The sequence below is a fragment of the Notechis scutatus genome, chromosome 1 (genome assembly GCF_049901735.1).
Source record: "Notechis scutatus isolate UNSWTSFEM ecotype Mainland chromosome 1, rNotScu1.2, whole genome shotgun sequence".
NCBI lineage: Eukaryota > Metazoa > Chordata > Lepidosauria > Squamata > Elapidae > Notechis > Notechis scutatus.
Window position 1 is genome coordinate 197,736,151 of NC_142009.1, and position 15,450 is coordinate 197,751,600.

Below are 15,450 nucleotides of genomic sequence, written 5' to 3' on the forward strand. Positions count from 1 at the left end.
GTCCTATTTATAAAAACTGCCCCAAACATGTCAGAACAGCAGCCTATATGATATAGTCTGGGACTTGCTTTGGCAGCTACTGCTGTAGTTTCTTCATTACTGAAGCATTGTAATTATTTCCTTTCATCTGCCAGGCTTTTTTAAGACAAACAGAAAAAATCTACTTTTAGACCATGTCCAGACACGTAGATGATTCCCCTTTACCTACAGCTAAACTATTCTGCTTCAAACTTTTCAACATGTTTTTATCTCCTCCAACCTAAGATATCGACCCAAGCAAATATCAAATTAACTGGTGTTGGCAGCTCAAATAGATGAACAGCGGCAATCCACATAATTATTAGATGCAAACCTGGGGAAAAAATATCTTAGCAATTGTTCTGTCCCACTGCCCTTCAATGTGATTTCAAATGGTAATTGACACACCCAGTAATTTAGCTGTACCAGACAGTTCTCTCTGGCCCATCATTAGGAAAACACAGCATTTCTATTGCTTAAACTGATGGGTATTTTAAGAGGTGGGGGTACTTGCAACTTCGTATTAACAAGAGGTTTTCTAATGCTTTGTAAACGCTCCACAAAAATACCACCAGATTAATTTTCTGACAACAGCATTTATTTTAAAAAGCCATAAAATGTTCCTTAGCACAATGCAGATTTAACGTTTTCCCTCAATCCACTGTCTCTGAATCTCCCAGAGTTTCCTCAGCACTTAGTTTCCAAAGCTCTGCTTCAAACATATAAAAGAATGCTACAGTACTAACCTGGATTACGTTAGAATAAAACTTGGCATAAATATGTTTGAAAGGGAGGCGTTAAGCAAGCTGTCCCCTTGCTAAGGGGGATAGGCCACACAGCAATCATTTTTGCCTTCAAAACCAATCTTCAAGTAGAGCATTGTGACTAGAATCTAACCTGATCCTACGTAATGCATGTAGTACAGACCGTGCTCCCACATATTCTCTGCAGTAGTCAGGCAGAGAGGCTGGCTGCTAGATAGATGGTCCGGTGACCTTTGAAAGCTTAGACAAGAAGAACCAATCTATTGCAGCTGGCTTTCAAGGCATTCCTCACATTCCTGCCCTATCTGAAAGCTCCAGGAACAAACAAGTCTCCCCCTCCCCAACCAATAAAACTCACAGGCACACACCTGCCTGTCCAGAGCACCACAAGCTTCCATCCACACACACAGCTGTGTTATACTCCTCAAATATGTAGCCAGAGCTAGGTTACCCCCTTGCTCTTTTTGCCTTCTCCCTACAAGGCAACTGCAGAAGTCTGTTGTTGAAGTCTACTGAGAGAAGACATGCTAAAAGCTCTCCGTGGATTTGCTCCCCCAACCGGGTTGCAAGTAGCTCTAACAAGCAAATGAGAGAAAATACAAGACTGGGCAAGGTTGAGTGAGGAGAGGCTCACCAGGTTGAGAGAGAAGGAATCAGAGGGCCAAAAAAAAAAAAAAAAGGTGGGGGGTTTTTACTCACTAATAGGGAATCAAGAGGACTGGAATAAGCCCCTTTAAGAAAGACTAAAGAAGCAGACCATTACTACAGTGGCAACCTGAGAGAAAACAGAGATGAAGGAAGGAACAGAGCTTGTAAAAAGCATTTAAGAGACATGTAAATAGCCAGGGAAAAACTGAAAGGGTTTTTATGTTTTATCTTAAACATGGGAGGTTTAAGAAATGAAAAAAAAAAAAAAACCTAGAGAGAAAACTAACAAAATGCAACATTTGTGAGATAAAGAGTGACCATTTTCACAGAAATCATAAGCTATTCGTTTTAATTCAAGGACAAAGCTAAAAAGGGGAGCAATGCATTTAAGATAACTGTTCACTGGGTGAAGGACATTAGGTAAGCCTTGCTTAAAGAGAAGGGACAGGAAGCTTTAGAAGCGATAAATAATGCTATATAAAATGTAGTGTTTTTAAGGAGGCAGCTTTGGATAATTCCGAGGAACAGCATTTAAGCACAAAGGTAGAAAAGGCTAAGTAAAAGAGCTAAGTAAAAGCTAGGAGAAAGGTACAGTATTTTAACACAGGCATCCAAATATGCAAGGGCAAAGGAGACAAGGAATAAAGAGTGGGAAATCTGCAATAAAGGAAGTTGATAAATTAAAAAGGGGGAGGGGAGTATTTAGGTGGAGCCCCTTTACAGAAACAGGGAGAAGACAGAAAAATATTTAGATTTGTCATTTTAACACAGAAGGAAAAAGATACCGAGAGGATGCATTACTGTATGTAGCAAGTATAATAAAAAAAAAAGAGAGAGGGGACCCAAAACTAAAACGGCAACCGCAGGAGGGACTGAAGCAGATAAGGAAAGGCGCAGGCGAGCAAAGGAAGGTAGTGACTAAAGAAAAAGGGAAAAAAGAAGTAATGTGCTTCATTATTGAGAGTTAGACAAGTTTCTTTAAAAAGTGGGGGACGACAGAGACCCGAGAGAGGCAGAGCAAGACGGGAAGGAAAAGTTAGCAGCAGGAGGAGGGAGCTAATCCATCCAAGCAGGAGGAAGTGGAGGGGCAGGTAAAAGCAAGGAAAAGAGCGGCGGGGACCGGACGGAGCGGGACAGGCTCAAAAAGACTCCCACCTCCTCAGCGGGTTTTCCGGCAGGCCGTTCCCTCCGAGCCCCCCAGCTGCTCTTCGCCCCCCGCAGCCTCTCTCCGGTGCGGACCTCTCGGCTCTTTCTCCCCGCTCGGGGAAAGAGAGAGCGCGCGAGAGAAGCCGGGAAGGGTCACTCACCGCCTTGACTGAGCCAGGAGCCCCTCCCCTGCCGGCGCTGGGTCTTCGTGGGCGCGGAGGGGCCGCGGCCGCCCCGCCGGGAAGGGCCCTACCCCGGGGTGTCCATGGTAGGCAGACTAACGTGCCAGAGCCGAACAGCACAAATTCTTCCTCCTCCTCCCTCGCAGTCTCTCCTCCCGCTTCTTCCCGCCCCTCGCACCCTCCTCCTCTCCCTCTCTCCGCTTCCCCTCGTCAGACGTCAATAAGGCGCCCTGCCCTATGCCTCGTTCAGATTGGCGGAGCGGGCCTCAGCTCGGATCCCGATTGGACGTGACCTCCTGTTAAACTGGCCAATGGATGCCGCACCTGCGGTTGCTTAGGTTACCGATGCTGCGAAGAGACCGGCCGACGGGTAGGGGAGCTGCAGTTCCTTCAGGGGAGGCGAGGCGGGGTATTTGCGTTTTTTTTCTTGGGGGCGGGTTGGTGTGTTTTGTTGTGTATGCGAGGAACACCGGGGAAGGATGAATGTGTGGATGGAGATGGAATGGGAAGTACAGGCAAAATGGCTATATGGTATAGAAAGGGGAGGTTCCTATATAGAAGCACTGGGGGAGACAACGTTGATTTTAGCGCATCTGTGCCCAAAGTAAACCCCAACGGTTTTAGTGAGATTTGCTCTTTATTTAGCAAATAATGCCAGTGGAATTGCAGTGTTTTATTTTTAGTTTTTTCTCTTGTTTGCTCATACATCTAACATTCTAGCTTCCAGCCAATATTTTTTTTTTTTTGAAACCTAAGTTACATTCCCTCCTAATTGTTATAGCTGGGGTGAGGCCAAAATGGTTTTATCGTAGGGCACTAAACTTAGTTTTTGGAGATTCCCTTAATTGCTAAAAATTTGTATGGCTGCTTTTCAACAGAAATGTGTAATGAATGCCTACTGCAAAAACTTCCTCACTGTTTCTTCTTCGTTGGCAATATCCTAATAAGACAGTTTTGCCACCTTACAGTTGAACCTTTTAATATATATTGAAATTAGTTTAATTATTGTTGCTGTGGAGGTAATAGATGTTATTTTGAATACTTGTATTGCAGGGTAAATGTATATGGATGCAATAAATCATTCTTACTTTCTTTAATTTCTGGGTACTGACTCTTAAAAAACATTCCTGTTGCATATGAATCAAGTGCAGATTTTGAGCATATTGAATCTTTTAGTTCTAACTATATTGCAATTATTGCTGAAAGCTAATTATTAAGTGGGCAGCTGTATGTAACAGTTATACTATATGTGTGAAGATAATTGCATATGTAGATACTTAACAAGGTCATCTAAGATGTTGGAATAGTATCTATTTCACAGGGTGCTTGCTAATAAGAGATCTTCAGCTTATAAGAACATTAGCATGTGATAGGACAATTCGTGATTTAAAGTATCACTGCTCCTACTCCTTAGTGTTCTTGATAATTATGAAGCAAGATTTTAAATGTTTCTGAATATGTGGAGTTGCAGCTGTTTTACATACATTATAATTATAGCCATTCTCAAATCAATGAACTTTCACATTTAAAAAAAACAACAACAGACCATCAAAACAACGCCGGGAGGAGGTACTTGTATAAAAATGAGTAAGAATGAGGAAACACTGTGTGTTTATAGCAAAAATTTGACTTGGCATTTCTTCCCTTCCCTTGCACATAGTAATTATTTATTTTACTTATATGCCCCTGCAATATGATGGTTTTTGTCAGCTTCCATGCAGTAAAAATGTAAAAACATCCATAGTGTGATCAAAAGATAACATAATAAAAGCCCCAAAATAAAATCAATGAATGTGAAAACAAAAGTAAGAAAATAAAAGGAGGCATGGTTCTTAAATGAAAATGCAAAATATCCTTTCTAATAAATCTATTTTTGAAATCTTCCTGAAGATCAACAAGAAGGATGCTGACCTGACCTCCATTGGGAATCATCAGTGTTGCCACAGAAAAGCAAAATCCTCTAACTTCAGCCCTTCTCACCTTTTGGAAGTGTGAGATCAGAAGTGGGTCAGATTGATTCCAGCTACAATAGGCAGTCCTGCAGGTACCCAGTGCCAAGCTATAAAAACCTCTATAAATCAATACAAGCACCTTAAATTGTACCTAGAAACTAACTGACAAACAATGCAGGGCCTGCAGAATCAATAGTATATATTTCCAGCTAAGAGAACCACTGAGTATACAGGCTGCTGCATTCTGGAAAAGTTGCATTTACTGAGCAGTAAATGCAAGTAAGGGCTACTCAGAAATATGCCATAGACTTGGACTCTGCAAAGCATCTGTGAGGACCTTGGAAAAGATATTCAGGTGCCCTGATTTGATTATATCTACAAAACACTGTGAGTAATAGTGATACTCAATGGCAGTGAATGTTGGACTTTAAAGAAGAAAGATAGGAAGAGTATTGATGCCTTTGAATTGTGGTGTTGGAGAAGATTCGAGAATATCATGGACAATCAAGAAAACAAACCGAGGGATCATTGATCAAATCAATCCAGACTTGTCTCTTGAGGCACAAATGAGCAAGCTCAAATTATTCTACTTTCAACACATTTTGCAAAGATTTCACCCTCTGGAAAAAGATTCCAGTGGTAGAAAAGGTGGACGGAAAGAGAAGAAGATGACCAAAAGCAAGGTGAATACACTCCATTACATGGTGATGTCTGCATGGGGAGACTTGAAAGAACAGGTTAAGGATAAATCATGGAGAAAATCTAGCTATGTGATCACGAGGAATCAAAACAACCTGATGGCACGTAATCATTTTAAGGAACAGTCTTATTTAAAGTGTGTTGTAGTCCGATGTTGTAGTCCAGGGTAGTTCCAATGGGGGCATATGTAATTGGAGCCTAGTTCCTCCTATACTGTGGTGTTACATTTCACACATCAAAAGCCTTCTAGCCATGGCCTCTACCTGCTGTTCAGGCAGGAGTCATGAGTCCAGAAAAATCCCCAAATGTTCCTGTGCCCATGTGGAGATGATGCTGGTGTCATCGGAAAAATCCAATGTACAAACAACAATTCTGTCTACCTGAGTTCCATTTCAGTCTGTTTTTACCCATCTTGGCTCTTACAGCCTCTAGACACCAGGACAGGATAGCCACAGCAACTGCTCCACAACCTGCAGTGGTGGTATAAAGTTGGGTATCATCAGTGGACTGTAGTCCCACCATTTTTTATTATAGGATTTTGTAAAATCCTGCCTTTATTTTTTTTAAAAGTAACTAGGCGGCGAACATACCTAATGTGGTACTTCTTTCTATTTATTTATTTTATTTTTTATTTATTTGATTTGCCAATTGTTTACAAGATAATAAGTATAAGTGTATACATAGTTGTGAATACATGAAATGGGTACATATAAGAAAAATAAAAGAAGAATAAGAGAAACAATAGGACAGGGACGGTAGGCATGTTGGTGCGCTTATGCACGCCCCTACAGACCTCTTAGGAAAGGGGTGAGGTCAATAGTAGACAGTCTAAGGTTAAAGTTTTTGGGGTTTGGGGAAGAAACTACAGAGTCGGGTAGAGTATTCCAGACATTGACCACTCTATTGCTGAAGTCGTATTTCCTGCAATCAAGTTTGGTGCGGTTAACTTTGAGTTTGTATCTATTGTGTGCTCTTGTGTTGTTATGGTTGAAGCTGAAGTATTCATTGACAGGTAGGACATTGCAATGTATGATTTTATATACCATGCTTAAATCAGACCGAAGACGGCGTAATTCAAGGTTTTCTAGTTCTAGAATTTCAAGTCTGGTGGCGTAAGGTATTCTACAACGAGTAGAGGAGTGGAGAACTCTTCTTGTGAAATATTTCTGGACTTTCTCAATTGTGCTAATATCAGATACGTAATGTGGGTTCCAGACTGATGAACTGTATTCGAGTATTGGTCTAGCAAATGTTTTGTATGCTCTGGTTAGTAGTGTGATATTACCAGAGAAAAAGCTACGTAGGATTAGGTTAACAACTCTTAATGCCTTTTTGGCTATGTAGTTGCAGTGGGCTCTATCACTTAGATCATTAGAGGTGAATATTCCAAGGTCCTTTACAGAGCTTGGGTCATCAACAAGATCTTGACTATTCAGCTTTTTTTATTTTCTGATTTTTTTGCCAATATGTAAGACAGAGCATTTATTTGTTGAGATTTGAAGTTGCCATTTGTTTGACCATTCTGATACATAGTCAAGATCTTTTTGTAGGGTAGCAGTATTGTCTGTGGTATTGAACAGCTTTACATCATCAGCGAAAAGAATGCAATTGCTCTTAATATGATCACAGAGGTCATTTATGTAGAGTATGAAGAGAGTTGGTCCTAGAACACTGCCTTGGGAGACACCACTATTGACAGGTACAGAATTTGATAGGACGCTCCCAATTTTGACCATTTGTTGTCTGTTTGCCAGGAATGCTTCTATCCAGTTATTCAGTTGTCCAGAGATACCATAGGATTTTATTTTTAGGAGTAGTTTGTCGTGTACCACTGAATCAAAGGCTTTACAGAAGTCTATGTAGATTGCGTCTATTGCTTTGCCCTGGTCGAGTTGTGTCGTCCATATGTTTTTGCTGTGTAAGAGTTGCAGATTACAGGATAGTTTTTTTCTGAAACCAAATTGTTTATTGGAGAGTAGGTTGTTTGTCTCTAAGTGGAGGATGATGGATTGGTTAATAATTGATTCCATGACTTTACAGGTGACGCAGCATAAGGAGATTGGTCTGTAATTTTCAACTAGGCTTGGGTCTCCCTTTTTGAAGATGGGGATGACTGTGGCTTGTGACCATAGGTTAGGCAAGGAGCTGGTCCTGAAAGATTTTTCAAAGATTATGCTTAGAGGTTTGGCTATGGCAGTGGATAGGTTTTTTAAGAAGTAGGCACATATTCCATCAGGTCCAATAGATAGAGATGGTTTTAGATTGCGTAGTGCTTTTTCAACATTGTCTTCTGTAAAATCGATATGTATTAGATCATTGTTGTTATCTGTGGTACGGCTAGGAAATACTGGGCATGATCCATTGCTGTTTGCAAATACTGAGCTGAAGAATGTGTTAAAGATGTTGGCTTTAGTGGTGTCGTCGTTGCAGTCTTTACCATCAGGTCCTATCAAGGGTGGGATAGACCTTGAGTCTTTTAGTTTGTTGTTTACAAAATTGTAAAAAGCACGGGTGGAATTGGTGCTTAGAAGGTTTTCCTCTTGTTTAATGTGATAATTGATGCATTCGGTCTTTATCTGGTGGCATAAATTTTTGTATCGGCTTTTGAAATTGGCAACGTGACCAGATTTGTTTTTCCGCCAGAGTGATCTCTTTTTGGATTGAAGTTTCCTTATTGTTATGGGTAATCTGCTTTTTTGTTTTGTTTTGGGAGTTGTTGGTACATATAGTTTGATGACTCTTTTGACTTCAAGTAAAAATATGTTGTAATGGTCTTCAACAGTATTGCATCCAGTGAATAGAGATTGCCAATCAAGGGATGAGAGATCGTTGTCTATAAGATCATAGTTGCCTTTTTGAAGTTACAATTGGGGATTACATCATTGTGGTGATTTTTGTGTGGGCGTATGTTGAGACAAAAGTCAATCATATTGTGGTCACTGCTGGAAAAGGGTTCTTTAGTTTGTATTCCGTAAATTAAATTCAAACTATTGCAGAAGATGAGATCGAGGCAGTTGTTTAGTCTAGTGTTGTTGGTTACTAGTTGTTCCAGTCCCAGATTTGTAATAGCATTGTAGAAGGTTGTGTGTATGATTTCAGTTGTACATTCATTTAGGGTCCAGTCAATATGAGGTAGATTGAAATCACCAAGAAAGATAAAAGGGTATGGGCAGGATGCAGCCCATGTTAGTAATGTATTTAGCTTGTTTACATGTTCGATGTCATAATCAGGTGCTCTGTAACATAGTAAGAATCGAATTGTGATATTTAAGGATAGTTCACAGATGATGGTCTCAGGAAGAGCAAGCTCCTGGGTAACTTGGATATTTTTAGATGTAAGGACTTTTTATAGAAGATAGCAACACCACCTCCTCTACAAATTTCACGATCTGATTGGTAAACATGATAGTCCCTTACTGTGGTAATGGAGTTAGGGAGAGATGCATTGAGCCATGTTTCACAGACAAATATAATGTCGAATTTAGCCATATTTAGTAGGAGGAAAAATTCAGGTATTTTATTCACGAGGCTTCTTGCATTGAGTAGTTTGCATTTAAGGCCAGTAGTAGTTGGAATTGAGGTAGTTAGGGCGTGCATGCCTAGTCTTGGGTGATGGTGGATCGGTTGAGGTAGGGTTGTGGTTGAAGGTTAAAGCTGAGTTGCGGGTTGTGTGGCTTACTTTTGATACAGTCAGCATGGTAGTCAATGTACAGGTCCTTCTCTCCATTGTCTAGACGTTTTTGAGTTCAGTGCGGAGTACACGGAGCGGGCACGTTGCTGTATGGTTAGGTCAGGGCGACAACGGAGGTTCTTATGGTTGGTGTTGGTTTTGGCGAGTGAATTTATAGTGTAAATGAATTTACGTTTGCTTGATTCATTTTTGCAAATGACCCTGCACAAGCGTGGGGCCACAGAGCCGTCTCTGTTTTTGAGCTCTCGGCCAATGCGGGAAATGTCAAGTATTTCATCAGCGGAGATGGTTGATGCTTGATAATCACTGATGATGTTTCGGACAGTTGTGATGTCATCATTGTCATTGATGTCCTCTAGACCAAATAAGATGGCGTTTGGACGCTTCCGTTCACGCTCAACGGCTTCTCTGATGAGGATTGGGATATCAATATTTGTCTGGGTTGTGTTTATTTGTGGATTGGGTTTTGGATTGGGTTGTGGTTGTTGGGTAGAGATGTGGTTTGTAGCTATTGGATGTTCAGGTTTTTGCGTTGTGTCTTTTTTTTTCAAGGTTGGATATTCTTTCTTTTACGGTGTCCAGGGATGCTACTATGGTGTTAAGGGATGTTTCAATGGTTTCAATGGTATCAACTCTTTCCAACAGATCCAGTTTGGGTCTGCATGATTTGCAGAGATATGGAAACTCATTGGATGATTCTAGGTATTGAATCATTTGCTCAGGTAATCCCAAGCAGTCATGATGAGCGTATTTTTTACACAGAGAACATTTGATGGAGTTTTCATTCTCTTCCTGTTTTCCCCACAACAGTTACCCTGTGAAATGAATGGAGCTGAAAGCAAGTGACTGGCTCAAAGTCATCCAGCCAGCTTCTACAGGTGAAACTCGAAAAATTAGAATATCTTGCAAAAGTTCATTTATTTCAGTAATGCAACTTGAAAGGTGAAACGAATATATGAGATAGACTTATTACATGCAAAGCAAGATAGTTCAAGCCGTGATTTGTCATAATTGTGATTATGGCTTACAGCTCATGAAAACCCCAAATCCACAATCTCAGAAAATTAGAATGTTACATGCAATCAATAAAACAAGGATTGTACATAAAACAATATCGGACCTCTGAAAAGTATAAGCATGCATATGTACTCAGTACTTGGTTTGGGCCCCTTTTGCAGCAATTACTGCCTCAATGCGGCGTGGCATGGAAGCTATCAGCCTGTGACACTGCTGAGGTGTTATGGAAGACCGGATGCTTCAATAGCGGCCTTCAGCTCTTCTGCATTGTTCGGTCTCATGTCTCTCATCTTTCTCTTGGCATGCCCCATAGATTCTCTATGGGGTTCAGGTCAGGTGAGTTTGCTGGCCAATCAAGCACAGTAATTCCACGGTCATTGAACCAGGTTTTGGCGCTTTTGGCAGTGTGGGCAGGTGCCAAGTCCTGCTGGAAAATGTAGTCAGCATCCTCGTAAAGCTCGTCTGCAGAAGGAGGCATGAAGTGCTCCAAAATCTCCTGGTAGACGGCTGCATTGACCCTGGACTTAATGAAGCACAGTTGACCAATACCAGCAGATGACATGGCTCCCCAAATCAACACAGACTGTGGAAACTTCACACTGGACTTCAAGCATCTTGCAGTGTGTGCCTCTCCATTCCTCCTCCAGACTCTGGGTCCTTGGTTTCCAAATGAGATGCAAAAGTTGCTCTCATCAGAAAAGAGGACTTTGAACACTGAGCAACAGACCAGTTCTGTGTTTCTTTAGCCCAGGTAAGATGCTTCTGACGCTGTTTGTTGTTCATTGAAGCCCATGTCCAGGATCCGTCTGTGTGTGGTGGCTCTTGATGCACTGACTCCAGCCTCAGTCCACTCCTTGTGAAAGTCCCCAACACTTTTGTATGGCCTTTTCCTGACAACCCTCTCCAGGCTGTGGTCATCCCTGCTGCTTGTGCACCTTTTCTTCCACACTTTTCCCTTCCACATAACTTTCTATTAATGTGCTTTGATACAGCACTTTGGGAACATCCAACTTTGTTTGCAATTACCTTTTGAGGCTTTCCCTCCTTATGGAGGGTGTCAATGATGATTTTCTGTACAACTGTCAGGTCAGCAGTCTTTCCCATGATTGTGATTCCTACTGAACCAGACTGAGAGACCATTTAAAGGCTCAGGAACCCTTTGCAGGTGTTATGGCTTCATTAGCTGATTAGAGTGGGACACTTTGAACTAGAATATTGAACCTTTTCACAATATTCTAATTTTCTGAGATTGTGGATTTGGGGTTTTCATGAGCTGTAAGCAATAATCATTGCAATTATGACAAATCGCGGCTTGAACTATCTTGCTTTGCATGTAATGAGTCTATCTCATATATTAGGTTCACCTTTTAAGTTGCATTACTGAAATAAATGAACTTTTGCACGATATTCTAATTTTTCGAGTTTCACCTGTATACTTAATGTGGGACTAGAACACAGTTTCTGGTTTGTAACCTAGTGCTCTAACCACTAGACCAAATTAGCTCTCTATTCTTTCTGTTGTGTTTTGGGAGCTGCTAAATAAACAAGGGAAAGAGAACCAAGGCCTGCAGCATCCCACATTGCAGAAGCTAGGATTGAAACAGACTGAAACAACCCACTGAGGAAGGTTGGAACTGCTGCAAAACAATGATTCCAATCCCCAGGCCCTCAACAATGGTCCATTAAGATACCTTAATTCATAGTATTGAAAGCTGCTTAAAAGGTCTAATTTATAGACTGTCTAACAGATCCTGGGAAACAGGAGTATGTGCCACTCTAGGAATAAAGGTGGTTGGTAAAGTGACAGAGAAGGCACTACCTCCGCATTGCTCCAGCCCTAGTTTTTAGTCTGTAGCTAACTTTTTAAATTTTAAATTGTTTTTGTATTGATACTTTAACTGTATTGTAAATCACCCAGAATTGCTTTGGATAGCAAGATGGGTGGTATATAAATTTAACAAAGATTTTTGAGTCCAGGAGAAGGGGAAAATGTAAGAAAGAGACTGCCATCATAATTATGTTAAGAATAAGTTAAGGTGAAGAATTTATTGGTAGGCTTTCAAGATTCTTTACATTATCACAATAGGAATCAAGACCTTTGCAGAAGTCCAAGCAGTTCTTGTTTCTTGAGTTTGCCTGCCTTGAAGAGCTTAACAAACAGAAGCATGAAGGAAGCATGTTCCCCAACAATGTCATGGCATCAATTATCCAAGTGAACCATCAATGCAATCTCTGACCTGTATCCAGATATGAACCCTATTTGAGAAGAACCCAAATCATGTGCTTATTCTAAGATGATGCTGGTCTAAACTTCTTTCTGAATAATCATATCTAAGTAAGGGAGGTAAGGGATTGGATAATAATTATCTAAAATCCCCAAATGATCATTTCAGAAGATAATGTACCACTGCCTCTTTTCATAATATCCAAGATATTATGCAATCACAATTGCAGCATGGAAGGATTATAGACACCTGGAGCATGTCCTGGAGCATTTGTAATCTTCCCAGCCAGCTTCCAACAAGCAAAGTCAATAGAGGAAGCCAGGTTCACTTAACAATCCAATGATTAACTTAACAACTGCAGTGAATTACTTAACAAGTTTTGCAAAAAATAATAATAGTAAAATGGGGTAAAAACTCACCTAACAATTGCCTTGCTTACCAATGGAAATTTTGAGTTCAATTGTAGTCATAGGTCGAGGACTACCTAGACTTATAATATGTTGCCTTAAGGTAATTAGCTCTATTTGTGCATGGGCACCATTAGTAGTGACTTTACAACCACAATTGAGCCCAGAATTTATGTTGCTAAGTTAAGAAATTTGTTAAGTGAGTTTTGCCCCATTTTACAACCTTTCTTGCCACATTTGTTAAGTGAATTACTGCAGTTAAGTAATATGGTTGTTAAGTGAATCTGGCTTGTCCATTGACTTTGGTGATCACATGACCCCAGGACACTGCAACTGTCATAAATATGAGTCAGTTGCCAAGCCTCCAAGTGTAAATCTCGTGACCATGGGGATGCTGCAACGGTCATAAGTGTGAAAAACGGTCATGTCACTTTTTTCAGTTCCGCTGTAACTTTGAACGGTCACTAAGTGAACTGTTGTAAGTTGAGGATTACTTGGACAAACTCTTAAGGACTGGGATTTAGTATATCCAGGATACTGAAGTTCTATATTTTTTGCACTGTTTTCCTATTTTCCTATTTACAAATATCTACAAATGCAGCATTATTACTGCTGGAGTAAGAGCCACATCTCTTCCTATTCCTTATAACATAATTGGTTTATAGGATAGTTCAACAATTTTCCTATGATCATTTAGTAAATCTTTTGGTAGGAGAGATTCCAGGCAGAATTTTGAAATGAAAGAAAAGCTTGTGAACTATTTCTCAAGTTTCAGAGGGTAAGAGCAGACAAAACATAACAAAACATCCATTCTTGACTGTTTTTAGATTAGTTATCTCATGACCCTTCAGAATCAAAATGGAATGTTATGATTTAGGAAGTGAAGTTTCAAAGATTTCTTGTGGCATATACTTTCCTAAGAGTTTCTGATATGTCATATTTTTAAAGTGAATAAGAAAAAATATATCTCACACAGAGTTGGTTTGGAGAGTTTAAATTGGTTTTGTATTCTCAGAATGAGCATAGCTTCATGAATGATCCAATGTTAAGTGCAGTCCTACAGTAGAGAATAGATGACTGTATTATATTTAAATTTAAAGATTGTGCTTATTTCATTCATGTAATTATGTATAATAGGTTGGATTTCTATCATTCCAGTTTCAGTTGAGCTAATCACTCTTGAAATAAATTGGATTTCCTTGTGTATAATAATTTGGAGATTAATCTGAAGTATCAATTTGATAATGTTTTCCTCTGTCCTTTTGTCTTCTCTATTTTGTTGGTTGACTATAATTCATTTAGTGGTGCTACTGAGGCTATATCATAAACCTTGAGCTAAAGACCTTCAAGGCCTAATTAAAGCTTAAATGTATAACCATTATTGGATTGAATCCAGTTTTTCTATAATACTTTATTGTGCTCATGCCCTAGGTTAGTGCTATAGCACACAAATAGAAGCTTGTTATATGATTAAAAACATCTACCTCTGAATGGGGTCTAGGTTGTGTAAAAAAAGTTCAGATACCGTGTTTCTCATATAATAAGGCCGGGTCTTACTTTTTTGAGCCCGAAAAAATGGCTAGGTTGTCTTTTCGGGGTGACTTAATTCCCCCCTTGCATCTTCAGGCGGGCGGGCAGCGACAGCTTGGATGTTGACCTCGGCGTTGGTGGGGCACTTTGTATCGGGTCAACGCAGGCAGCACCATATCCGGTGTGCAACAAAAGTACTTCCTAACGGCAAGCCCCCACCATTCCCCCCATCTCACATGTTTTAATATAGGCCTTAATTTGGGGGAGGGGCTTAATTTCATTTCATGCCTATAAAACATGCTGGGACTTCCTATTGGGGGAGGCCGTATTGTTGGAGAAACAGGGTAATAGTGGAGTAAACATAGCTGACTCCTGAAAAACCTGTGCTAGTATATTGGTCAGTTTTGTACGAACAACTGTGGCTGTTTAAAAGTTGGAAAATGCCAAAAATTCATTCATTCTTTCTATCTGTCTATCTATTTAGCTAGCTAGCTCAAGACAAGGTTGAAATACAAAATCAAAAAAAAAAAAAAAATCTAAAAGAAGAAAAAAGAAGCAAAAAAGAAAAAAGGACAAAAAACACAAAGCAATCAAAACATTTTTAAAAGTGCATAAAAACACCACATATACACATATCCTCTCTAGTTGAATACTGATTAATACATTAAAGTTATTAATGAAAATTATATATTGTAGTTGATCAATTAGGCCATCCCTAATTTTAGGCATAGTGGTCACTCCAGCAGCTGATGTCATGGAGAAGCAACAAGGTATTAAAAGACAGACATGCAAGGTATGTGGTCCAACTAGCACTCCTTAAGTAACTTATTTCATTGAGCAAATACCGTCTTTCTCCAACAATACGGCCTCCACCAATAGGAAGGCCCAGCATGATTTCTAGGCATGAGATGAAATTAAGCCCCGCCCCCAAAATTTAGGCCTATTTAAAACATGCTTTTCCCCGCCATTTCTCACATCATTCATTAGAACTACACGAGGTGAAGAGAAATGGGAGGGAAGGGCGGGGGGTAGGGAGAAAACTTGCCTTTAGGAGTGCCCTGCAGGTAGCCTAGGCTAGAATACCCCGATAGCCGATAGAAGCTCCCCGAAGGCAGAGTCCCCAGCCGTTTTAGGACGTGGCATGGCTGCCCGTGTCCCTCACCTTTAGGCA

The 15,450-nt window shown here is 40.3% G+C and overlaps 2 protein-coding genes across 9 annotated transcripts in view; one reads left to right on the forward strand and one right to left on the reverse strand.

The window, feature by feature from the left end:
• PKP4 (plakophilin 4) overlaps positions 1 to 2,917 on the reverse strand; it is a 154,057-nt gene extending 151,140 nt beyond the window's left edge. For 4 of the 6 annotated variants that reach the window (XM_087949964.1, XM_087949963.1, XM_087949961.1 and 1 more), the window contains exon 1: positions 2,738 to 2,917. The gene's annotated coding sequence lies outside the window, so the exon portion shown is untranslated. Of the gene's footprint in view, positions 1 to 2,585 lie in introns of all 6 variants that reach the window. The other 2 variants (XM_087949962.1, XM_087949959.1) reach the window with 1 other exon arrangement.
• Positions 2,918 to 3,077: 160 nt separating this feature from the next.
• The window catches only part of CCDC148 (coiled-coil domain containing 148), a 168,983-nt gene continuing 156,610 nt past the window's right edge, over positions 3,078 to 15,450 (forward strand). The window contains exon 1 of one of the 3 annotated variants that reach the window (XM_087949966.1): positions 3,078 to 3,128. The gene's annotated coding sequence lies outside the window, so the exon portion shown is untranslated. Of the gene's footprint in view, positions 3,168 to 15,450 lie in introns of all 3 variants that reach the window. The other 2 variants (XM_026674577.2, XM_087949965.1) reach the window with 2 other exon arrangements.